The sequence below is a fragment of the Ambystoma mexicanum genome, chromosome 7q, assembly GCF_040938575.1.
Source record: "Ambystoma mexicanum isolate Mex_15411 chromosome 7q, UKY_AmexF1_1, whole genome shotgun sequence".
Classification (NCBI taxonomy): Eukaryota; Metazoa; Chordata; class Amphibia; order Caudata; family Ambystomatidae; genus Ambystoma; species Ambystoma mexicanum.
This window is the reverse complement of record NC_090941.1, coordinates 931,603,034-931,629,089: the sequence shown is the minus strand read 5'-3', so window position 1 is coordinate 931,629,089 and position 26,056 is coordinate 931,603,034.

The window sequence follows — 26,056 nt, the reverse complement described above, 5'->3', positions numbered from 1 at the left end:
TAAGTCAGATGGCCTCAAAGATGTCAGTGGTGTTTTGAAAGTGTCTTGTGCTGTGCAAATACACATGTAAACTGAATCTAACACTCCATACAAATTCACCATAACTCATTCATCCACATACATAACATTCCAACATGTTTCTTTCCAGAATAAAGTGTAGAAATTGTACATGGAAATTCGTCAGGGACCGTCAACTTCAACTCACAAACAAAACACTGTTTAAAAAAAGAAAAAGTTCAAATGTTGTAAACATGCGACAAGGTAAATATCCTGTCACTACATAGAAAAATATTATTTTGACATTAACACTCATAGGAGTATAGCTGAAAGAATCATCATGGGCCTCATGGTGCAAAATATCCTGTTGGTGATGTGTCCAAGGTATGGCCGCTATATTGCACCATAGAGTACCTGAAAACAGTAAGACAATGGGAAAATTGACCCTTTGTCCAATTCAATAATGTAATCTAACTAACATATGATTGCTTATAGTCGTGATAATACCGTGCCTTCCACTAAAAGGGAAACTAAGAAACCCATCATTTTATTGTCGGCAGAGTGTGCAAGAGCATTGTAAACAAGGAACAGATTGAGCTTACAAGGTGAGAAATAGAGACTCCCGCTGACCACCTCATGTGTCAAAGTCTAGCAGCTATTAGGAAATGTTATCATACACTAACTGCATCTGTGTTAGTCTAATTCAAGTCTTATGTTACCACAAAGAGCCCAAAGTAAATGGAAAGGTATAGTGCAGCCAAGGCTAGTAGAAACTACTAGAAGCCATTACCCAAAAGGGTTTACAAAAAACACTGTCACTAGCTCTGATGTAGTGTGTGTGAAATGCTTACCGTTGATGGTATCAGCTCAGCATATGAAGATGCTGGAGTACAGGAATGCGGGATGGAATATGGCGTCCTGTTGCAGCGACATACCCATGGTCAAGTGGAATGCCTGGGCTAGGTGTTCTCCACAGTTCACCCCAGTCGAGCTGATAGTGGAGATGGGAAAAGAGAAAGAGGAAACACAGTTGTAGTCACGAGGGCTGATGTCCAGGTATCGGTGTGGCTGGCCTTATGAGGAATAGTGACATTACCACAGGGCTATAATGCATCCTTGCATTCATAGGACTTACGTTTATGTGGTCATGCTCATCCGTGAGCATCGGCTGATGCTGGTGCAGGAAAGCTGGTGAATAAGTAGCCGTCCTATGAGCTCACAGTGTAGCGCTGGAGTTACCCGGAGGCTGGCTGCAAATACCTTTGAAGATGACGGTATACTTAAGCGCCGCTGAGGGAGAGTAAAAAAGTAAAGGGTCAGCGGTTCCCAAGGAGACGTGTCGAATTACCGTCTAGAGACTTGCAAGGAGATTCAGTACTAGCATGGTGATTTGCAACACCTTGAATGACATAACTATTGGCGTGTGTCTATGGGCATGGAAACGCTTGTCCTGGGTAAATTGGAACCGTGGGATCTCACCGCATTGGGAGACCCAAACGTTAAAGAATAAATGGGTTTATGGGCAAAAGAGTGCACGTTGTGTTCCTGCAAGATAGAGAAAAAGTTGTAGACTTGCTTGTTGAAGGTACGTCATGCTACACGGCAGAAACTCCACAGCCCCTGGGTCTGAAGAGTTGCGGTCATGTGACACGCTGTTCTCCATTAAGTTATGCGAAGCGTGTAAAGGCGTGCCTTTTCATTGGGTCACATTGGAGTGTGGGCTGTACTGAAGAGGAACAAGAGGTGTGGCCACTCCCAAACACCAATGCGGTGGGGGATGGGGTTCAAGGATAATGTTTTCAAATCTGCAGAGGCACTGCGGAGTAAATAGAAAACAGGCCAATTGTTGTTAGCTTGTCACTGCGTGGACAAGCTTGATGCACGCAAGCTCCTGAGTCGCCTATACGCCTTCATTTAAGTCATATACAAGGTGTAATACTGGGGGCCAGGAAAATATGCTACAGCTACCTCGTAGTTAGGCTAGCTGTACAGAATTCCTAGATTGATCCCATTGCTTAATAGGAGAGTATAGTACACATGCACTATGCTTGGAGCCAGTCGATTTTTTCATTTACATCAGCTAGCGCACTGTTGGTGAGGAAAATGATCTGTTGCTCCTTGCGAGACAAGGTACATTTGTCTCTGTTTGAATCCATACTGGGTAACAATTTGTACAGCACTGTCCATTTGATATCATCAGCTGAATGTTGGTTTTCAACCCAGTGGTCTACCATCGGGGCATTACTAGTTCTGTTCTTAAGGAAACTTCTGTGTTCCACAATCCATAGTTTCACTCTTCTTTCTGTTTTTCCAATGTAGACCTTTCGACAAGTACACCAGATGGCATAGATTACCATCACTGAGTTGCAGTTCGTGTGTTTGTTCTGTTGCCAGGGGGACAGTAGACCAATGTCGACCTCTGTGCTCTTGCTGGTAAACTTGCAATATGTGCAATGTCCGCAGGGGAAATGGCCAGTTATTGAGGGCATATTCCAGGCTTTAGTGATCGATTTTTGGCTCTGGTGTCTTATGGTTATGAAATTGCAGGTGACAAGATCCTTAATGTTTTTGCTTCTTTTGAAAGCTATTGTGGGTCTTGTTACTGGAATCTCACTTTTGTCCATAATAGTCCAGTTTTTTTAAGATGATTTTCTTAATTTGATTAGACATATTGCTATAGGTGTTCACAAAAACTAGTTTATCCTGTTTTTGATAAATGTTGTGTTCCTTATATTCCAGAAGTGCCTCATGATGGTTATATTTGGCTCTTTTCAAGGCTTTGTTCGTCACTTGTTTAGGGTAACCTTGTCCCGTCAAGTTATCCTGCATTTTGGTGGCATCTGTCAGAAAGTCATTCTCATAGGAGCTGTTGCATTTCAATCTAAGGAATTGACCCAACGGCTGGTTGTCCCTGACATGTTTCGGATGGAAGCTCTCGTAATGTAGCATCGATTTCCTGTCAGTAGGTTTATTGTATGGTTTGACAAATAGTACATTCGATGCCTCATTCCCTGAGATAGTGATGCCTAGGAAATTCAAGTTGGTTCTGCTGTGGGTAGATGTAAATGCAAGGAGTGTTTATCCATGTCAGAAACTGTTGTAAATCGCTTTCTGTCCCATGCCATATGACAAAAATGTCATTGATGTATCTTTGCCATGTCCTAATGTTCTTTTTAAATGGATTGTGGCTGTGTAGAATTTTTGTGCGTTCGAACTGTTCCATATAGAGGTTAGCAATACTGGGTGCTAACATATACTACTACTACTACTATGCTACTACCACTAGACATATACTACCCAAACAGGAGTACCACTTTGGAAACCATGTGTCTCTCCCATGTAACCCAAAACTTCACATACAAAAATAATATTGAACCAGATGAAAAGAAAGGTATATACAGAGTTGTAAATTGTGAAAGCAGCTTAGTGAAACTTACCAAACACAGCTTAATTAATCATATCAAATTGTCATTAAAAACTCCACAACATAAATAATTGTATTACATGTCCCTGCTACAACTTTTTAAACCATGGGAAAAGAAGAAAAGTTACTGGAAACATAGGTCTCCTATGAAGACGCTTTCAAAGCGAATGAAAGCACCATAACAGACGTAAACTTTACACAGTACCAAACAATGTTGCACAATAAACAGCAACACAAAGAAGAACTCTAGGCCCAACTAGAAGTTGGCACTCCAGACAGTAGTCAACCTTCTGTAACAGGAAGCCAAGAACCACTTTGACAGCCATTAATGGCAAATGAGGCAGAATTAGCCATGATAGAAGTAGAAAACACCATGTGTCAGTATGAACAAGCTGCAGAAGACTTCACTATTCTGAAATCACAACTGAACAATGAGCAGCTTAGCATTTTCCAAGAAAACAAATTGAACATGGTGTGCAACTTGAACATAAAAACTGTACCTGCCAAGACTACAAACCTACACTGCTATTCGTGAGTGGCCAAGCTCGTTTCTTAATCAAAATAATCAGCAAAAAGGAAAAAATTCCTCCAACAATTGACAAACCACAAACTGTGCTCCCATAGGTTTAGCTGCCTACAACATGGGCAGTGACACTTTTAACCGATGACTACTCCTTCCAGTAGAACACCAAAACAAATGAGACTATTACAAATAGTAACAGAATCTGCAATGAAACTATGCAGAGTTTTTAAACAAATAAAAATGCTGCTAATAGATGAGGTGAGCATGGTATCCAATCTAATATTGGCTTTGATTAACATCAGATTACAAGAGGTCCTCAAAACAGACTACGAAGATCACTTTGGAGGAAAACACATTATTGTTTTAGGAGATCTTCTTCAATTGACACCAGTGAAAGATTAACCTATTTTTAAAACCTTAGGGCACAAACCGTGCCGTAAAAATCTTGGCAGTATAGGAAATGTCAACCTGGCAACATTTCCAATACAGAGAATTAACGGAAAAAATGTGCCAGTCTGCAGACCTCACATATGCCAACATTTTAAAAAGTATTAGAGTTGGTGTACTATCTCAAGAAGCACAATCAATATTAAATTCCAGGCACATCCATGCACTCTATGGCCATAACTCATGTGCTACTGATGTCATGGAACAATTAGCACACACACATGTCAATTGTATGTCCTTGATGCCAACTCTTGCAAGCTGTTCAAAATTCAATGAAACAATGTTGAAAAAAGAAATGCAACCAATAATTGAAATTTGCTCCACAGATAAACTGGATGTACATGGTATGACACTACCCATGTGTCAACAAGCCACAACAAGACTAAATACCTTAGAAACTCTATTTCCAACACAGCTGTAGAGTAGTGATTAAATGTAACCTTGACATGGAGTAAGGACTAGTTAATGGAGCACTTGGTACAATTGTTGGCTTTCAAACATACCCACGTAACAACAACATTCAATTTGTCAATATTCTCTTTGACAAACTATCAGAAGTTGAAATGATAGGATGCTCAACAGCCCGCTTCCTTCTTTTCAAAGACATGTATGTACGCAGAGAACAATTCTCACTAACTCTAGCATACGCAGTTACCTTTCACAAACCACAAGGTCTTACCCTGGATAAATCATTGATAGAAATTGGTAGCACAGTATTTAAAGAAGGCATGAGCTATGTAGCACTATCATGCTTTGTAGACTTGACGTGCTATTTCCAATCAATTTTGATGCAAGTAAAGTAAATGCTGATATTCCTTGCATTCTAGATTACAATAGACTGCGTTCGCTCTACACCCCCATCTAAAAACCTATCCTGTTCCACAAAAAGCAAAATCTTATAAAAGAAAACTACTTCAAACTGAAACGATGCAGGATCTCACTGCAATTCCTCCAAAGAAAAAAAAAGAAACTAATACTTCATCAAGTAGCACAACCGAAGAAGAATCTACTGGTCAAAGTAACTCAACTACTTCTTCAAAGAAGGAACACACACTCCGAACAAATGACTTCGACTCAGAACTGTCAGGTCCATTCAGATTATCAAATACAACTAGTGTACATTGCTACACAAATGTGGCAATAAATATTCTATTCCAATTGCCACCAATTATTGACAACATTTACTTACACAGTACAGACCAATTGTGTTTGCAAATGTTAGCCCTTCATAGAAATGCAACCAACAATCCTGACAACACTTACAGTGTTCATGGAATAAGACAAGAATTGGACTACTGTGCTGGAATGGTGAAATTCACTATAAACTCAAAAGAAGATCCATAAGAAGTTCTAATGTACTTAATACACGTACTGGAAAACAAAAACATACCTATAAATGAAATCTTCCAGATTTCATATGTGTGAAAACATATATGCACTCTCTGAAGCCATTTGGCACAGGAACAACTCCCTATTGAACGCTTCGTGTATGTATCCATATCTAACTGTGAATCCATTCAATTTCAGCAACGTGCACAAAATGCAAACCATGGCAGATTATGTACTACCTGCAATTGAGATAATCGCTCCACCTTATAAATACAGACACATAGTCAATACGTAATAGTAATGCTTTTACATTACAATGCAGATGGTGCCAAAACGAACTGTAAACTGACCAAATTCACATATGGTCAAGTATCACTTGGTAAGAAAACCTTCACAACAATAGGTATAATCTACCACACAGGAGCCACAACCAATGCAGGTCACTACACTGCATATGTAAAAAAGAATTGTGGATGGTTCCAATGTAATGATACTACCATTACTCTAAAGCAGAGATTACCAGCAAATCTTGTAAATGTTTACTTAATATTCTTAAAACCAAAACTGAATACGTAATCGGTGTATGAACATAAGCAAAACGTCAACTTCAAAACTGTGCACAATTAGAGTACGCCAACATGTATCTAACTGCCCCAAGATTCTGCAACAAGCAAACAGATAAATAAATACCTGTAAAATATAACAGGAAATACACAGTTAGGATACGCCAACAGGTATCTAACTGCCCCAAGATTCTGCAACAACCAAACAGATAAATAAATACCACTAAAATCAAACAAGAAATATACAGTTAGAATACCCCAACAGGTATCTAACTGCTCCAAAAAATCTGCAACAACCCAACAGATAGATGAAAGACATAAAAGTAGAAATAAACAATCAGAATATGCCAACAGGTATCTAATTGCCCCAAAAGTCTGCAACAAGCCAACCGATAGACGATTAGCAAGAAACAAGAGGTAATCCGGGGTGCTAAAAAAACAAAGTATTTTTCTTCCTATACCGTGACACCTGTAATGTCCTGCTATTGGAAGGAAAATCCTTTTACAAAATGGCCACCATGGAAAGGGAAGGTGTGGCTCCGTACAGAGCCCCTCTTCCCTTTCCATGGCAGCCTGCAGAAGGCGAAGAGAGAACCCTATGACCTTATTACAACAAGCACAATTTCAAATCTATCCCACTTTTTAATAACTTTACCACATAGCCGGTCCCAGGTGAACATATCCAATTTAACCCCATTTGTCGGCCCTCGTGGTCATGGCCAGTAGCCAGATTGTCTGGGTCATGACCTTATGCCATGACCTGGACAATCTGGCCAATGACCATGGCCACAGGCTATACATCAGTCACCAAAAGTATATCACTATTTTTTGTACCTACACTATGACACTTGTCAAAAAATAAAACATGGGCACATTTGCAAAACCTAAGGTCCCTGCCAATGCTCCTTACAAGTGTCAAAATGTATGTGCATACAATAGTTTTATAACTTAGCCCCCACTTGACAAAACCATTCAGTCGTTACACAAACATTCAAGGTTGGGTTTATAATCTTTCTGGAAACATTTGTCCACATGTGTCAAATGGCAACAAAGGTATAAGCCATTTAAAAATGTTGAGGCCCCCTCTAATGTAGCCCCCCTCTTGACAAAATTCACCAAACTTTAGAAAAACATGTATATCTAGATCTAAAATGTTTTTGCAAACTTTTGTGTATATTCTTTAAATGGCACCACTTTTATAAGCCTTTACAATATTTTGACACCCCCCCTCTAATGTTGCCCTAATTGACAGAATCCCACCAAACTTTGAAAAAACCATTCAGAATTCCATGCAGTTTCATTGAGTGACACCAAAGTTATACTCCATCCAAAAACTGCTTTTCACCAACCCTATATTGCAGAAATAGGCATAGATGTACCCGACATCACAGGAATGCACCCGAACATCTGGACTGGTTGCTTCTTACAGACATATCCCATCCTCATCACCCCTCACCTCCCCAGAGATTGTTTGATAAGGTCGACAAGTGCAATGCTGTGTTTTTTAATATATTTTTACCGCAATGTCCGCGGACACCAGCCGCTGTCCACGAATCCAACATGGTGGGCATTTCCAAAATTCTGATGCAGTTCAATCAGACCATACAATCGGTGGGCGAGTCCAATGTCCGCAGACATCACGTCACCATCTAGGCCAATTGGATGCCCGTCCGTGGACCGAACAGGGAAGTGGATCCGCGGACCAAACACAGATTTCACTATATTTTTTACATGCTTTTACCCTGCATTAAAAAAAACTACTGGTCGGATTTACACCATATTTACAAAAGCACCCTTTCTGGAGCAAGCCACCGCTCCTGCCACACATTTGTTGAAAAACCATCCAGCAGTTTGGGCTGTAGGCGTAGGCAAAATTTATTTTCCATTGTGTCTATGGAAAAAATAAATGTGGGCCCCCCTATAAATTTGACCCCACTTGATAAAACCTCAGCAAACTTGCCCTAAATAATCAGAGCTGGCCATATGCTTTTTTTGCAATGTTTGGTAAGGTTTCTTCCAGGGAAAGCAAAGTTATAAGCCGGCCAAAAAAGTTCTCTTCCTATGAGTTGAACAACTTAATCATAACTACACGGCCACTACCGAGTGTCCTGTAATATATATCCGGTGATTAAGGTAGCTTTTAAACATATTTTAACCGCTTAATTCAGGACTAAAAAGAATTAATTACTACGTTGAAACGCATGGCAAATATTTTTTTTGTTAGAACGAATCGTGTCCAATTAAAATAGTGTCACTTGTTGCTTTATTATTAGAAATTCAGGACAACGAGGAACATTTGTTGTAGAAAAATTTGAAATGTCAGCCTTGATACTAGAGGAAGTAGCTAACATTGCAAAAATACCCACTGATAGCATGGTAAATAGACCCCATTAGACAGATAAAAGGGTAGATTCTCCCCTTTCCAACGACACCTTTTGTGTAAGCATGCTGGCCTCGGATAGGGCGCAGCACACGCAATCCGTGGCCAGCAAGCCACTAGACCACAAGGGATGTGTTTGCAACGCGAGGGGAGGGAGGCTGCTTACTAGGTAAGTGGCCCCCTCTCCCCCAAGGCATGAGGCCACAGGTATGGAGACCCCTGGGGCAGATGGGTGATCATCTGTCCCCCGGGGAGGGGACATTTAAAAAAAAATGTTTGGGATGAAATGGGGAGGTGGGAGAGGGTTGGAGACCACTAGCCACCACGGATTTTGCTTAGGACATGAAAGGTTGGTGAGACTCTCCCTCCCACCCCAAGTGGAAAAGGGGGGGCACCCCTTGTCACCCTTCCTGGGGGCAGATTTGTGACCCCAGGGAGGAGTATAAGAGTTGACCCCCAACCTATGGGGGGGAGCCACTAGAAAAGTGTGGGCAGACCCCTCAAATGATGTGGCCTGCAGGTTAAGGATCCCCTGGGGCAGATGGGAGCCCATCTGCCCCTAGGGAATTGGGGCAAAGAAAAAAATAAATATATATATATATATATATATATATAATGGCTGGTGTTGGGGGCAGTGCCCTTCCACTAGACCATCAGGACATTTTTCTTTTATGGAAAGGGGTTGCCCCCCCACCCAAAATGGACTTGGGGTCATGTCATGCAGCTCTCCGTGGGGGTAGTTATCTGCTCCTAGGAAGGGGAATGTAACCCAAGGGAGGTCTGCATGAGATGCCCCCCCTGCATTTGGTGTGGGGGGAGAGAGTCGCCCCCCTTTACATTAGATAAGAATCTGGCAGTTTAGGGTGCCCCTCAGCCCCCCATCTCTAAAGTGCAGTCTACCATTTTCATTTTTTTTCTTTGTGTACCAAACTTGCCTTGGAGCAGATGGGCACATTGGTGTGCCAATCTGCCCTCAGGATGCCGGAACCTTACTGCCCCACCCACTAGGGGGCCTGATCCACATATTCTGGTGGCCCTCTCCCCCACCACCCCAAATGAAGGGGGGTGTACCTCACGCAGACATTAGTAGGAGGCCCAGGGAGGCCTGCATGAGGGGGAGAGGGCCATCACAAAATGTCAGAAAGGCCCCCCCAATGGGTGGGGCAGTAGGTTTTGGGCACCCTGGGGGCAGAATGGCACATTATTATGGTCATCTGCACCAAGGTGAGTTGGGTATACAAAGAAAAAAGTGAAAATGGTAGACAGCATTTTCAGGGGGGCTCTGGGGCACCCCAAACGGACAGGGAATTTTCTAATGGGAAGGGGTGGTCCTCCCCACCCACAATGGAGTGGGGGCCATGTCATGTAGCCCTCCCTGGGGTAAGATATCTGCTCCTAGGAAGGGACACCTGACCCCAGGGAGGAGTGCATGACAGCCCCCCCTTACCTGCCACCAGGGAGGGCTACATGAGATGCCCCGCACCTTCATTTGGGGGGGTGGAGAGGTGCACCCCCCTTTACATTACAAAATTCCCTGGCAGTTTAGGGTGCCCCTCAGCCCCCTAAAGTGCAGCCTACCATCTTCAATTTTTTTACTTTGACACAGATCATTTATGTTTTTTTTTCTCCATTTACATGTCTTGAGCAGTTCAAGCTTCTCCCTTGTTATGTACGTATGGAATTTTGGTTATTTCAACATTGTATAGTATGTGCAGGGCAGATTGCTATTGGGGTCGGTACAAACTTGGCCTGTATTGTTGGTAGTGTGAACAGGAATGGGTGCTCTGGGGAGGTATTGGGGTGTCCAGGAACACACTTGCCGGGGTAGCGCACAAAATGCCGCACAGTCCAGCTGAACATTGCTGTTCCCCTGGGAGGGCAGTTTGCCACTTAGCCATCTGTACAAGGTTTTTTTTGTGCTGGGGGTTGCCATATGGCCATTGGTCTTATTCCAATTTCCTATCATTGTGCGGTCCAGCCTTCCTTGGTGGTAGATGACTGAGATGTGTCATGTATTTGGTGGAAGGAAGTGAAAGGTTTGCAGATAGCTGCCCGACAGTTTGGATGTGTCATTGGTAGGCAAAGCACTGAATGTAAATCTTTTTCGTTTCCTTTGCAGTTGCGGCTACTGGAAAGCTTTAGCTGACTTGTGTAAGTATTACATACATTACTTTTGTTGATAAGCATGGTAATGTGCGGGTGGATGGGTACTGTGGTGGGAGGAACTGTGGCTGCAGTGTCAGTGGTATGGGTGAGAATGGGTAGTAGGGAGGTTCTGGGGGCAGTGATGGGTATGCCTTGCATTGAGGAGGGTGGCTGCTTTGCAGAAGAAAAAGTTTGGCCAACATAGGTAGCAGCAAAATCTCAAAAATGTTTCCGGTAGTAATGCAAATGGTCATTTTTTATGAGCATGCTATGCACACTTGGTACAGAGCTCATTCCTTTTACAGCAACAGTCACCATTTTTGTGGTCCAATTCCAGCAGTAGTCCCAGTGAGCCCTGCCAGGGTCCCCATCCTTTTGCACGGAGAAAAGCTGTAAGGCTGTAAGGCAGGGTAGCTAGAGGGACAGGACAGTCGGGGGTGATGTCATTGGGCTTGAGCGCCTGTCTCTCAAGTGGGTATTTTGTCCCCCAAGTTCAGCAGTGTGGGTGGGTGGGTGCAGGGTGCCCCGGCAGGGTCGCCATCCCTTCCTAGAGCGGAAAGCTGTAGTGCTGGCCAGGCAGAATGTACTCCCTTGGTAGTCGAGTGCCCCCAAGTTCACCAGTGGTCCTGGAGCTGTGGCCAAAGCTCTCACAATCAAACTGTCAAAGGTTGCATCCATTTGTGATGAATGGCAAACATTCTGTCAGGGTACCTATATTCAGAGAGCATGCAAAACACACTTGCTGCGGAGTTCAAATCCTCAGTCACCCTGCCAAAGTATGACGGTGTAGCATGTGCAAGTCACCTTACCACCGTGCAGTGCAATCGGTGGCCCACAGGAGCAGAAACCTTCACTGATTACAATTGTACCAGCACAACTGTGTTATTGGCACAAGGTGTCATAATGTGTTCTTCATCTCTTTCCCCTGAAAAGCAGGTGCCAATTGCGTATAGACCTACTGTTATCTCACATGAGAGGTGCATGTCCGATTGTGTGAAATGTGTGTCTGGGATTGTTACAAGAGCCATGTGTTGAACCAATCGTTGTGCTAATTGGTAAACTGTATGTCTGGCCATATTCATGAAGGTTTTCCTGTTTTCATTTCCTAGTGAGGATGAAGGTTGTGTGGATTATCGGCCACTCTTTCATCCAAAGGGCTGCACGACTTTTCCGAGGGCCAACTACATCTCTGGGTCTCGAAGGGATAGCCTTGCGGTGCATTGGTTTGGGGTCGGGGATGCGACCTTCACCAGCTCAGAGGAGCCATCATCGATGCTGAGGCAAAAGAAGATGCCCCCCCTGACCTTGCAGTTCTGCACCTGGGAGGAAGTGATTTGGCGTCTGTGGAATGGAAGGGGGTATGGGAGCAGCTCATGGTGGACCTGGAATGGATTGCACAGAGGTTTCCAAACACTGTGGTGGCCTGGTCACAGATGATTCCCAGGAGGGATTGGAGAACTCCAGATAATGCAAGCGCCATCAACTCCTCGGTGAGGAAGCTCAATGGGGAGCTTGCAAGACTGACAAAGGGCAACAACAGAATTCGGACTATTCACCATGGCTTCATCAAAGGTGAAGTGATGTTTCACAGAGATGGGGTGCACCTTTCAAAACCAGGCATGGACCTGTTGATTGATGACATTTTTCAATTTGCCCAGATGCTAATTTGCGGGGGGAAGCCCAGTAACTGATGGACTTACTGGATTGTGTGAAATGCTAATAAAAATGGGAGTAAGTATGTTGGCAGTGAGACTCCCACTTCCTAGAAATTGTTTGTGTTCATGGCATGTCAATGTATTCAGTATGTCAGTGCTGCTTATTTCTTAGCTACCCATCACCACTTGCATCAGCCTAATTCAACTTGCTTGCCCTTGCATTAATTTCATCCTTGTGACCTTTCCCCTTCCAACACAGACCCCTATGTGAATGAGCAGGTGTTTTTGTCAAAAGTGTGCCAGCAATTGTCTGTAAGGGCCTGCCGTGTACTTTTCTTATCTTCCCTGTCTGTGTCTTGATTGGCTTTGGCTTTTCAACTCATCCAATCACTAATACGTTGCATGGTTGCTTCTCATCTTCATTTCCCATCCACCAGAATCCCATGGAGGAGGGCATGGTGCAAAGCACGCAGGCTGTTTCTAAATTGGTATTGTGGCTGCAATCCTCGTCCCCACACTTGTATTTGTGTAATGTATAGCTGAAGAGGATATTGTCCTTAGCTTTTTTATTGTCTTTGTTTTAGGTGCAGGTGTGTTGTAACTGTTTACCCACTTGTAGGAAAGCAGTCAGCTGGTCCTTAGCATTTCATGTGAGTGTTTGCAAAATAGTACTCCGTTTCTTGTAGTGTGCAGAGAATATGTCATATTGCAGAGGTCTGCTACAGTTTGTGAGCAAAGTCTGGACCTTTTGGTGTACTTGTGTGGTGTAGGTTTGTGGCACTGAATACCACTTAATCTGCTACATTCCATACTTTGAGAATCACACATACTTATTGTTTCAGTCTTCATCTGGTCCTTGGGCAGTGAAGGGTTCCATAGCGACAGTACTCATGGCTTCTCGTCGATCAATGTCTGGTGCGGAGGCTTTAGCTGCAGTGATGGAGTCTGATTCAAAGCAAGGCACAGGTGTGGATATGCAATCTGAGACAGATAGTGCTTCTGAGGGTCACGGGTGGAGTGATTGGGGAAGTGAGTTGTCCATTGATGAAAGTTCCTCCTCCTGCTCATCATCATCATCATCTGCTGACGAAGAGAAAGAAATAGTGCATCCACCTTTTCGCACACTCCCCACACGCAGGGGACCTGTACGGGGGAGGGGACATGCAGGACGTCCACACAATGTGCCAGTTCCTGACATGGCTGAAGAGTCGCAGTGGATGCCTCCAGCAATGGCTCAGCCTGTTGTGCCCCCTGGTATATCAGGGGGCACAGTGAATACAGATGGGTTTCAGCGTATTGATTTTTTCAACCTTTTTGTTGATAATGGGTTCATTGCAGATGTGGTTCAGCAAACCAATTTATACGCTGCACAGTTCTTGAGGTCAAGAGGTCCCACTCTGAAACCCCAGTCCAGAGCACAAGCATGGGTTACCACAACCGATGTTCAAATGAGAACATTTTGGGGTCTCATTTTGCACATGGAAATATCGCAGAAGCCGTCTGTCTCAATGTACTGGTCTACTTTAGCTCCACTTTATAGCCCATTTTTTTTCAGTTACATTGAGTAGAAATCGCTTTCAAGCACTGCGCCGTATGTTGCATATCAATGATAACTCAGCAGCATTACCCAGAACTGACCCAAACTTTGATAGGCTCTTCAAACTCCAACTATTTCTGGAGCACTTACTCACCGATTTACAGAGGTGCATGTTCCTAGCAAGAACATATCCTTCAATGAATCATTGGTGTTGTACAAAGGTCAGCTACTGTTCAGGCAATACATTCCAAGCAAGAGAGCACAATATGGGATCAAAATGTACATGTTATGTGAAAGTACCACTGGGTATGTCTGCAGCATGAGAGTCTACACTGGTAAAAACTCTACCATAAACCCTCTGGGCTGTCCACCCCATTTAGGGACAAGTGAAAAGATAGTTTGGGATCTTCTCACACCATGCCTCCACAAGGGTCACCATTTGTATGTGGTAAATTTCTACACCGGAATTCCACTGTTTAAAGAATTATTCAAAATGGGCACACTGGCATGCGGTACAATCCTCAGTAACCGCAAAGACTTCCCCAGACAATTTGTGCGTAAGAAGTTGGCCAAGGGAGAATGTATGGCATTGCGGCGGGATGAAATGTTGGTAGTGAAATTCTTTTACAAAAGGGATGTATACATGCTAAGTACTATTCATGATGAAAGTACTTCAGCAGTCACTCCACGTGGGCAGACACGGCAAGTGTGGAAGCCCAACTGCATTCTGGACTACAAGTACATGGGTGGAGTAGATAAAAACGACCAAGTGCTTGAGGCATACCGTGCTGAACGCAAGTCGTGCTTCTGGTACAAAAAGTTAGCCACACACCTTGTGCAAGAGCGACACCTTGGTGATTATGTTCATCCCACAGCCACGAAGACACAACCTTACAGAATATGTAAGGTGTGTACAAAACAAGGAAAGAGGAAGGATACTCGGGTGTACTGTCCCCAATGCCCTTCCCAGCCAGCCCTCTGCTTTCAGCCTTGTTTCCTTTTGTATCATACAAAGGAAAAATATTGGGAGATTGACTGATTTCCGAAAATGCCAATAATTCCTTGAAAGGGACCCCTAACCTCTGAATTCGTGCATGTCTTATAAAGGAATGGCACTCCTGCTCCCTGCACTGTATTTGTACCTTCAATGAAAATGAAACAGGATGTCAACACACTTCACTTGATTTAGTGTGCCTTCAAGAGCATTGCTAAGCCTGCTTCCTCCACTTGAGGCCTCCCTTGGAAAGGCACACCACAGCCGTAGATTTCCCTTGAGGCCTGCCTAGAAAATAAACGTCAGTCTAGATTCCTCAGCTTAAGGCGTGACTTGCAAAGGAATGCGAATCAGGCTCCCTCCATTTGAGGCGTCCCTGCGAAAGAATTATCATTACGATTCCCTCCACTCGAGGCATGCCATGCACAAGAAAGGAACTCCATTGTGGGTCATTCCCCTTTGGTGTGCTTTGGTGTACTTTGGCAAGCAATGCTAGTCATGTTCCCTCCACTTGAGGGATGCCTGGGAAAGGGACATCACCCCGGTACCTTTCACTTCAGACCTGCCTCACAAGGAAAAGTCTGTCTAGCTCCCTCTGCGCGAGGTGTGACTTGCAAAGTATGCAATGCATGTTCCTTCTAAATCAGGCGCATCTTGGAAAGGAATGGCACTCCAGCTCCCTCCACTTGAGGCGTGCCTTGGAGAATATGGGCACACTACTCTGGTTCACTCCCTTTTGGTGTGCTTGGGCAAGCAGTGCTAGTCCTTCTCCCTCCACTTGAGGTCTGCCTGGGAAAGCGACATCATCCCGGTACCTTTGGGGGCAGATCTCTCTCCGCTGCAGGGGCCTCCCTCTGGAACAGCCTTCCTGCCTCCCTGAAACTTGAGGAGAACCATCTCCAGTTCCGGAAGCACCTCAAAACCTTCCTCTTTGCTTTCGCTTTCTCTCCCCTGCTAATACTACTAAAAATGCACTGAATCTGTAACTGGGCCACTCACCGTTCTCGGTCCTTGGCCCAGCCACTCTCCCCTGCACTGCCTCCCTGGCAACCCCTGCACTACGGGACTGTGTCTGTATCCCTACAGCCCCCCTTCCCAGCGTTTGTCTGCACCTACTTCGCACTTGCCACCAGCTGGCCCTTGTTATTTATCCTGTATGCTGTATGCTAATAACCCTGTACTGCACTTTCCCCTCTCCCTTTCCCCCTTGCACTTTTCCCTTCCCCTCTACCCTTTGCACTTGCACGATCTGAATGACACCTGGCCTGTCTCCCCTTGTTCCCCCCCTGCCTTATCGCGCCTTGAAACACTTGTGTATAGGCGTGTTACAAATGCCATATCATACCTTTCACTTCAGGCCTGCCTCAGAAGGAAACGTCAGTCTAGCTCCCTCTGCGTGAGGTGTGACTTGCAAAGTAACGCAATGCATGCTCCTTCCAATTCAGGCGCATCTTGGAAAGAAATACCACTCCAGCTCCCTCCACTAGAGGCGTGCCTTAGAGAAGAAGGGAACACCACTGTGGTTCACTCCCCTTTGGGGTGTCTTGGCAAGGCACGCTAGTGTAGCTTGCTCCTCTTCGGGTCTGCTGTAGGAAAAAAAATCAGGACCCTCTGCTTCTGGTGTACCTATCTGTTGGCAATGTCAGACCCTTCTGGGTACAGATGAGGTGTTGCAGAGATTAAGAGGGTGAAGGGACTTTGGGGTGTTGTGGGGAGAAAGGGACAATAGGTGGAAGTCAATGTGATGGGTGCGCAGGGGCAGCTTGAAATAAGTGAGCAGAGGTGGTAGATGTGTTGAGTATAGGGAACAAGCTGGATGGGTTATGTGCACCTGCTGGCACAAGGGGACATTGGGTACAGAACAGACGTGGTGAGAGGGTTTGGATAATGTAGAGGTAGTAGACATATTGGATTGGGGCAGTATAGTGTATGTAACATGTTTTGGATGAGGGATTGTATGGGCAGAAAAGCTGGCAATGGTGTCTTGGTGAGACTTTATGTGATGTGGTGGAACCAGTGAGACACGTAAGAGGCAATGGAGAAAGTACTTATGGAGTGTTTAAATGTGGACACTGATTGTAAGACATGGTGTGGAAGCAGTTAGAAGTAGATGGGCATGGATAATGTTGAGGTAAGAGATCTGCATGTTGTTTGAGGTATGGATGGTGAATGATTGTGTAAGGATGCAGGAGTGGTTAGATCACAGTGGTGGGATTTTTCGAGAGCTGAGGAAATGCATGGAAGTTAGCGGTGCAGGTAGTATAAGGAAAGTGAATGAAGAGTCTGGAATTGTGGTGACAGAAGAGGTGAGTTGTAAGTGGGTCAGTGAATGGGGAGAACGTAGTGAGGGGAATAGGCAGTAAAAAGTGGAGAACAGTTAACAGCAGGATGGTTGTGTAGTAATGGGGACTTGGGATGTGCAGAGTGTTCACCCATACTACCATGACTGGCTGAACGGGAGGTCCATCATTTTCCATCTGAAACATATACTTTACGTTGAATACAACTCTACTCTGTTCAGCAAGATTCTGAACAATCAGTGAATCAGGATATAAGGTCTCCACAAAGCCTATTCCTCCAAACCTGAGGCTCAAGAATGGATGTTTTTATTTGCTCTGCTTGACTGATTTTCACATTTGTACTTTTTCTGCTGCATTTGAAAATTGACAGTGTGATAAATGAAGGTGTACAAGTGAGGTATAATGCTTGTATAGATCGATTTAATGTTCCATTCATTATTGTGCTGTGCAGATCTCTGCCATGCTGACCTCCTCTTCATCACTTCATTTTACACCTACATGAAATTCTCATCCAGCTCGGTTTTCCATCTGCTGAAGACCAGGCAGTTGCCTTAGGTACATTGATAAAAGCCATCTGTAGTGCATAAGGTACAGGCAGTATTCATTGGTTCACAAAAGGGAGAGGGAAATGAAAGTGTAAATGTTAGTTCACCGCCCTTTACTCTTCACATTTCCCCTGTGAAGGTATCTAATCGCACTAATCTCAAAACGGCCACGTCCACATTTAAGGATTCACAACTTTCCTACTAAATGGAGAAAGACTTTTATTCTACAAAAACAAAGTGCCTGTATAGCTGGGTATCCAAGCAGACAGTTTTACAATACTACTTTGGGTTTTCATTTTCAAAAATAAACTTTGTATTATTAAAAAAAAAAACTCACAATATTAAGAACAATCATAAAAAATATCATGCCATATAAAACATTGTAAAAAAAACGTACAGCACCTAAAAAAGCAACAACACAAGTAAACCAATATAAGTTGGGTCCTAATCATATAGTACAATCCGGCCCAAACGGGTGACTCATTCACACTGTGGTCCTATTGCCATTACAATTCTCGCTATCAAATAGTTTCTTTTTGTTCTTTACAACTACCCAACTTGTACAAGTTTCTGTCCATTGACCACAACAATGTAGGACATTCTTCAGGGGCGTATGTTGTCTTGTGTCTGTTCTATTCAAAAGGGTGCTGGACTTTTAAAAATCTTCTTTCAGAACCAAAGTGAGGTACCTTCATAGGATGCTCGGGTGTGTATCCCTGAGCCTGTGGTCAACCTTGATTGGTTGTGGACGGCAGTTTCCAATTTCTTTGGAGATTCTTGCATATTTCCACTCCTACCATTCTAGTCTAGGGTCACTGATTCTTTGGAAATTTCCTCCAGGTCAAAACAGTTGCTAGTAAAGTGGTTAAATGACAATCCAATTTATCAGTTGCACTATTGATTGTGTGTCTGTGTTTCTAGATGGAGAGGAACAATGGAAATGCAGTATCTGAATTCCAGATTTCCAAGAACGTACAACATCAGCTTGTCAAATGTACATTTCCTTGAATCTCAACATTTCTTATCTTGGGTCCACCAGGAATCTGCTTGTGGAAACCAAAAAACATGTATATCTAATCGCATGCAGGACTATTTTTGTTACCAGTTTGCCAAGTCTATCATGAAAGGGGTGGAGGTTTTTAGTCTTAGCTATTCCAAAATGTAGGAGTTGGTGGAGTTTGTGGATTTACCAAGCTATTTTGTTTTACCTTGCCCATTGCTTCTTCTTCAACTGCAAACTTTCCTTGCACCACCTCCATTGATTATGTATTGACAATGTGCACAAGTATTAAATAGAGACTACTTACAAGGTGTTTGCATTGCACCACATGGCACCAGGTTTGTATTCTGAAAGTTCCACTCAGCACTTTATTCTTCTCAGGTAGATAAAATGAGTCGCATTGAGTAGAATAACAAAAATATCTGTTATCTGCCTCTAGCATCAAGAGCCACCCCGAGGGTCAATATTAACTCCACAAAGGCATCTGTGGCATTTTGTAATACTGGAGAGGGGATGCCTATTGTGGGGCATGTGCCTAGCGACTCCCTTACGGTTCAAAACATTTAAAGACATTCTAATCAGGAGTAGGTGAGGTCAAAAAGAAGGAAAGAGTGAAGGATGAACATTGTGAGAGAGTTTACTACTTTGTAATGTGTCTGAAAAGTGTGACCTTACATGCCTTCATAGTTTGCTGGTAGGTATGCTGCAGTAGTGGATTTCCCGTTCAGATTTTAATACAGCATTAACATTGCGTTTGGCATTTTTACGATCCCCTAAGAATTATGAGGAGATTTTAGCAAATGGTGCTGTATGGGGTACATGTTTGAAGCCAACTGGAGAGATGTTGGCGAAAGATGAGTTTGGATAGTAAGGGGTGTCAATGTTAAGCAGGCATGTGTTCTGTAACAGTATATTTCTGAACAATAGCTTAGCAAATACTTTTTAAGGTTGAGTAAGTTTGTATTACAGTAACTAAAGACAATATCAAGATATGTCAAAAGCTAGTCAAATGTTACATGAAGGATAGAAAGGAGGCATTATAAGAGTTAAAGTGTGGTGTATTTCCTTCTCAGTACCTATCGTTCCCTTTCAACGCTACTGCTTCTGCATTATGTTCATGTCTTCAAGCGAAGTTTGGTACAGCACTGAGATAAGCTACTATGGAAAATGTGTCACTATGCTCGAGGGTCTCGGTCACTGAGCCTTGGACCCCTACACTTTCACACCAGGGCTCCTCAGTGTGTAATGATTGAGTTATTAAAAATGAGTGGTAGGTTTCCGCTATCAGAATGCAAGCACATCCAAGCAGCAAGAAAATGAGTTGCAAATCCAAGCCCACCCATCCTGCCCCTTTCACCCCATACGCCCGATCCCAGACCACTCCTGTTTTAAAGCTGAGGTAATTCATCCTGTGGGTAAGGCAAATGGGCTGAGAGGAGAAAAAATTAGAGCATGAAGATTTTGAAAGGTAGGTAAACTTTGTCTTGATCCAGTGTGGTGTATCCGCCAATAACCCAATGACAATTGACGTAGGCAAGGACAATGGGCCTCATTACAACATTGACGGTGTCCTGGTGGTAGAGCCACCAGGATACCGGCAAAGGCTGATACTGTTTCTGTCACTCGGTACGGAGGCCTTGCGAGTTCCAGTGGTGCAGTGTAACCATGAGGGGATTTGAGGGTGTAACCATGAGGGTAATGAGGGCTGTTATTGTGCCTGGGTTACCTCCAGCTTTTAGCTGGAGACAAGCAAATATGCCCCACCAGCAAACCAGTAGTCAGAGTTCCGGTAAAATGCCAGTATCCGTGGATACCAGCATTTTTGTTACTGATCGCCCGTCTCAGAATGAGCCCCATTGTTCTAGTATACAAGGCAGACGTTCTATTGGTGATTATCAATTAAAGGTATTCTAATCCTAGAATATTTTTTTTTTTCATCTTAAATCAAACAAGTTGATGTTTTCTTGGATTTGATTTAACATTTGAGATTATTTTCCTTGTACAGGGATGTTTCACTTTGAAATTATTCAATTGGTTGAATACATAAGAAGTTTTGTTTTTAAAAGATGTGTGCACTGCATGCTTTTCAGTGTAATTTAAACCAATTTTCACCCACTGAATGTTCATGCGACTTTTAGTTTTGTAGTGTAATATTCTGTTGGACCATGACCTGGATTTGAAAGGATATCAGTTGTGTCACTTTGTATCAGTGCTGTATGTAAAGACTTTCAACACTTCTATGCATGTGGATTATCTAGTTAGTTATATGGGGGACAGTTAAAGACACCACGGGCCTGATTACAGAAACTTTGTACCGGTGCAAGTTCAAAATTGCACGGTATTAGCACTAGAGCAAAGTTTGGCCTATTTTTAAAAACAGTGGCACACACTAGAAAACGATGCCACCATGATAAGGGAAGTTTGACATATTAAAAGCACCAGGGTATAAATTGCCCTAGTGCAGAAAAGATGCATTTTTACTACATTATTTGTCCTAGTGCTAATCCGGAATGGTATTAGCACTGGGGCAAACTTGCATCAGAAATGTATCTTTTTTGCACTAGAGCAATTGTTGCCCTGGTGCTTTTAATATGTCAATCTGCCCTTGTCATGGTGCAATCGTTTTCTAGTGTGTGCCACTGATGCAAAGTGATGAACCGGTGCAAAGTTTCTGTAATCTGGCACCACAAAGCCAAAGCACCCGGAGTAGATTGCAACAAAGAGGAAATGGGCAGGAGACAAGTGTATTCCCAGAAGAAGGCCATGGGGGGTCATTACGACCCAGGCAGTAAGTACACCAACTTTACCACCATGGTGTAAACTATGTTTACACCATGGTGGATGGCGGATTTACCGCCCCATTCCATGGTGAGTGGGGCGGTAAATCCCCATTTCCCATTTACCCTTCCCCATTCCCATTTTTGCCCCATAGGGCATAATGGGAGTGGGGAAGGCGCTAATTACGGCACCGTAAATTACGGTGCCGTAATTAGCACCAAGGCGGTTTAGCGCCATGGATTTTAACGCCTGCTAAAAGCAGCCGTTAAAATTGGAATCAGGTGTTAAGGGTTAACGACGGCGTTAACCCTTAACGCCTGAGGTGTAATGAGGCCCATATGGTATTTAATAGGTCAAGGAAATATCTGAGGATCCAGAGGTGTTGGCAGCTTATTCTCTGCGCAAAGGAATTACTCTGGCTGTGTTGCTGAACTGTGTTCTTGGGTTTATGTTTTCTTTCTCCTCTTTTTCCTCTTGTTTCTTATCACTGCTTATTGGCCTCCATAGTCATCTTTAATTGCTTCTGATGAGTTGGGCAGGCAACGCTTCCTTTGTTTTAAAATAGAACATCAAAGCATTTATGCAATTTATTTTGCTGTTCCAGATGTGGTGGTGGAGGTATTTTGCCTCTCTTATGTCTTGTACTGAAACACTTTGCTTATCCTGCCTACAGTGGGGTGGGGAGAGGGATGTTTCCATGATCTGTCATTGTCTATGATTTATTGTGAGTGTATGAATCGTTTTGAGTACAGGGTTAACCTTTTTTTGTGGGTGCTTCACAGCTATGCCTATTCATCTTCGAGAGTGTCTAGTTGACAGGTAAAGCTTCACATTTAGCCTTGTACAGCTTCAATACACACAAAGAGCACCTCACCTTTCTGATATGTCATTGCAGTTGTGCCTGTTGCCAAGTTGATTGTGTTTTCTGCACAGTGTGCCACAAGAATTGTTCCAGGGGGCAACGTAGCTCCGTATAGGACCAACCATCGAAATCGTTCTTCAACAAACAAGCGTCACGTGTATGGTCATCCAGACAATGATGTCCCTTCGGGAACTCCCTATCTTTGCATGCAAATATGAGAATGTGCAATGCCCAATGACGTCAACCATTCGCTGCATACTGAACAATGCATTTCTGATGCACAGAAAAGGGTGCCACAATGCTTTCTGTGGTTCTTGCTGAAATCTGGGCTGCTGTCTTTATGTCAATCTCTTGAAACTACAATCGCTGGAGATTTGCTTTATCCGCTCTCCTTATTTTCTCCTCAGTTCAGAGACAAAAGGCTAGAAGCTTTGGTCTCTTTCAGATACACCAGGGGTTGGAATTTCCCATCTGCGAGGATCTGTGTGGGAAATAATGGCTCTGTGTTCAAGTTTTGAAGATATTCCAGGTGGAAGCCTTTTTAAAATTCCATTTGAAAGGTCACACGGATATAAGGCTTGAATACTAATATGCAGATGGGGACTAAACACTTTGCTCTACATCATCACAAGCACCTAATTGTGCATTTTTTCCACATGCATAAATGTCACTTCTGCATTTCTAATAGCTCAATTAAAATATCAAAACTCCATTTGGTGCATATTCTCATGGAATACCTCTTTCGATCCGAGTCCTAAAATGAACAGCGTGGTTTAGTGGTGGTTGCAAGCCCAGATAGCATATGAAAACCATCTTAATGTAGTACAGAGTCACAGAGACAATCAGAGAGGTAAGTGCGTTAATCTCTCGCTGCCACTGTGTGCTCAACCTACAGATCACAGGTCCGAATCCTGGCATGAATGACTCAGCCCTTCCTTCTTTTCAGGCTGTTGAATTGGGCAATACTACCCTTGTTTTTGTTACAGTGCTATGAAAAGGTAAACATTTTTTTTAAAGCACGGTTAAAAAAAGATGTTAGATAAAAAGTAACAATCACATTGAAATAAAGGATATATTGTTTGCCATGTGCCTGATAGTTGCTTTAGTTAACATGGAGATTGCATAAATCCTTAATTTCCACCTGTACTTGCTCAGGGGTGCCAGGCTCTATCCCTCGTGGTTTATGCTTTGATTGCCCTGATGCCACTCTTGACCCCGCCCCTTACGGTTGGTTTGCATGTGGCATCTGGAGTGGTGACTGGTGCTAACAAACCCAAGCATGGAACACCTCTGATGAGGCAACTCCACTCCTCAGCAGCGTATACATTTTAAGATTGCACCCTGACAAGGCAGTGTATCAGTGCCAGCCGGCCCACCTTGCAGAGAAACCAGGACATCTGGAAGGGAGGGGGGGGCTTCATGACATTAGGTCTTATGTTTTGAGTAGAATATCTCCAACCAATAACCTCAAGATATTCCCTGCAAGACCCGCGGTCTTCCACAATAGCTCTGTGGGCTATTTAAGCGCCTTGACTTTGTCCGTTATTGCAGCTGGCAGACATGTGTAATATGTTAATTTCATCTCAAATTAAGAAATGTCTCTTTGCAGCATTTTGTAATAACTGCACTGTTTTCACGGCATGAGCCAGAAGGCTTGGATGCAACAATCTAGCATAATCCAGTCTCTACATCATGAGGGCCAACACTGCTGATATTTATTAGGATAGATTCGTATATGGAAATATATACTAAAAAGTTGGTAGATAAAATGAGTGACCACTACCACCTTGATCGAATATCAAACCAGGTTTTCTCCCCCCTCCTTTTTTATGCAGTGGGTCACTTCCCAAGTTCACCAGCCCAGAATACAGTTTGTCAAAATGCACAAGTCTGGTCCAGCTATTGTTATCTGCATTTTGATGCGTAAAACCTGAGTAAATTATGCTGCATCATTTCGTTTATAGTTACTGGACAATATTGAAATGAAAAGGGTGAAGTTTGAGGGTTAGTCAGGTTAATAAAATAATTGTCTGTCAACTACATAAGAAGAAGTGGAGACAGCAGAGAGCCCTGTGGCACTCAAGACCACTGTAATACATGGTCGGGAACACAGATTGGATATGATATGACTGCTGTTCTGTTATCTACACCAGATGCAAACCAATGTAGAGCAGTCCCCAAAATTCCCACTGTCCTTAACTTATTTCAGTGTCAAAAGCTTCCGATACATCGAGCAACACCAAGGGTGGGGCATGTGTTTCTTTGACTAGCTCTCTTACGTCATCGAATTTTGATTAACATCTGGACATGTCCCGTGGGCCTCTCTGAACCCCCTTTGTTTACAGTGAAGGATGTTATTGGCCTCGACATATTGTTGGATCTAGGCAACAACTGCCTATTCCATTATTTTGGCAACATAGATCAGGTAAGAGTTAGACCTACATTTATTAAGGTATGTCGTGTCAGTTACAAGTTATTCAATATTGGAGTAATCATTGATTTGTTTGTTCTTTCTTTCAGTGGGTGAGCACTTCCTGGAATGTAGCAAACAATTAATCAAAACTACCTCAGATGATAAAGTAGCATATGGCAGATTTCAACTGACTGACATTATTCCAAAAAGTGATTTCAACTTTTGTAAATTCATTAGCAGTTGTTGTTGTTGTAGTTAGACATTATTTGGGAAAACCATACACGTACACACGTAATAGAGACAATGCAAAGTAAACAAGCAATACATGCATTAAATGGTACATCATACCCACACACAAATACAATATATACATATATAAAAAAACAGACAACCAATTCATTATGACTGTAACTGACATCGACTCAGGGTTCTTCATAACAGTTACACATGCTGTCGCCCTGCAAGTTCATGCGTAAGGTCCTAACAACGAACAGTCAAGGGATCAATCCCACATAAAAGAACAATCACCATAACATTACAGGGCCTGCAGTAGCAGCCCTGTAGTTATGGTTAAGTTGCTCAACTCATAGGAAGAACACTTTTTGGGTGGCTTATAACTTTGCTCCCCCTGGACGAATCCTTACCAAACTTTGCAAAAAAAAAGTATATGGCCCCTCTGTGAATTATTTTGACAAGTTTCATAAGGTTTCATCAAGACTGGGTAAAGGGGGGGTTCTATTTTTTAACTGTGAAAGGTGGTTCCTAAAGGAACGTTTCTTTTGTTGTTTTTTGATGTATTTTTTTTTTTTTTCAGGAGAGGTTAGAACGTAAGGTAGGGAGGGAAATTAGGGAAGAGGCACCAAGCACTAATATGGAGATGCAGGTGGACAGGGGAAGATGTTGTGCAGTATTCCTTCTAAGGTAGGGGGCAGTGTTTTTCATGCTCCTTGATTATATGTTGAACAAACTTCGAAATTGCTTCCGTCTGCAGAGTGGTGTGTTGCCGTATATACAAAGGACTGATGTCTTTGAACGATATGGATCAACAGCCTCTTTTATTGCTTGCAAGGTAGCTGGTGGGATTTTGTGTACCACAGAAGTAGGCTGTGTAGTTACAGTATTGGTTGAAGAAGATGAGGTGGAGGAAGACAGCCTACACCTTGG